Below are 1412 nucleotides of genomic sequence, written 5' to 3'. Positions count from 1 at the left end.
AAACATCGCTTGTGGCGGAGATTTTGTTAGTGTACATAAAGACAGGTAAGCGGTGCAATGGAAGAAGTGAGTTATTTTTGGAACTGTAAATATCGCCGCGCAGGTAGTTATTCACAGTATCTATCTTTCCTGTCAGTGCAGTATAATTGGTGCTCTTGTTGCTGGAATATATTGCCCACCAACGCTGTCTGGGGGTGAATTAGTAGTGTTGCAAATTAACGGCTGCTGTAACTGGTCATTGGTGGTGAGTCGCTGTGGCGTGGCGGGGAAAATAAACCCGGTTGCTACTTTCTTTTCTTTTTCTTTTTCTTTTTTAGGCTGCCACAATATAGTAGGACGTGCGTGTGCTCCCATAGGATCACGTGTGTTTCAAGTCTTTACATGAAAAGTGGCAGCCATCAAGCACCAAAGCGTGGCCCGTGCATGGAGGCCCTGTGTTTGGACGAATCTGTGGTGATGGTGACTGTTGCAAAGTGGTAGTGGAGGTGACAGTGTGGTTATTATTTCATTATATTTTCTTTTGTTGATGTGTGTGTGTGTGTGTGTGTGTGTGTGTGTGTGTGTGTGTGTGTGTGTGTGTGTGTGTGTAATGGCACCAACACATACCAGAAATCCTGTAACAGTTTTTTATGTAATCCACTTTCCGCTTCTGAAATCCTCCAAACGCTTTAAATAAAACATTGAAAATCGTAAAGTTTTCGCAATGAAAATATTTCGTGACGCATATGGCCGTCAGTGTTGGTCAGATGTACAAAGATAATCATAACTAATCTTAAAGGATATTCAGTAATACGTAAATTGGTTCTTATTATGGGCTTGGTATTCTTCACGCACAACCTACACCTGGAGTTCTGAAATATAGAAGACGGTTCCCTTATTCCTTTCGGTGCATAATGTCAGATACGAAAACTTGTTACAACGGCTTCTTTCTTGTGTGGTGTGAGTTTTGAGGCTGGGGTAAATGCGGGTGGGACACTTTCTCAGTACAATTAGGGTAGGGTATCCACACTCGCACTTCATCTACTAAATATTTACCACAATCATGATGGACAGGGCGACATGGAGGCGATTTGTTTGTGGCCACCCCTTATGGGATTAAGGCGTCTGGCAATGGATGGATGATATACTTCGGACCTGTGGAGAGAATGGAGAATGAAAGAATGACTCAAGAGGGTGTATGTAGGTGAAGTGGAGGGAGGGAGAGGGAGGGGGAGACCGAGGATGAGGTGGAGGGATGGAGTTGAGAGGTATATGAGGGAGGGGGGAGTGAATTGGGGGTAGGGCAGTCAAGTGGTGGATGACAGAGCGATTTGGAGGTGTTTTGTCTGAGGCCACCCTTTGCGGGATTAGGGCATCGGGCTATAGACGGATAGATACAGATGATATACTTTGGATTGCAGTACTTCCCACCC

This window comes from Coenobita brevimanus, chromosome 6 (genome assembly GCF_032717465.1).
Source record: "Coenobita brevimanus isolate Jiangsu-jjx chromosome 6, ASM3271746v2, whole genome shotgun sequence".
Lineage (NCBI taxonomy): Eukaryota > Metazoa > Arthropoda > Malacostraca > Decapoda > Coenobitidae > Coenobita > Coenobita brevimanus.
Note: the sequence above shows the minus strand (reverse complement) of the source record.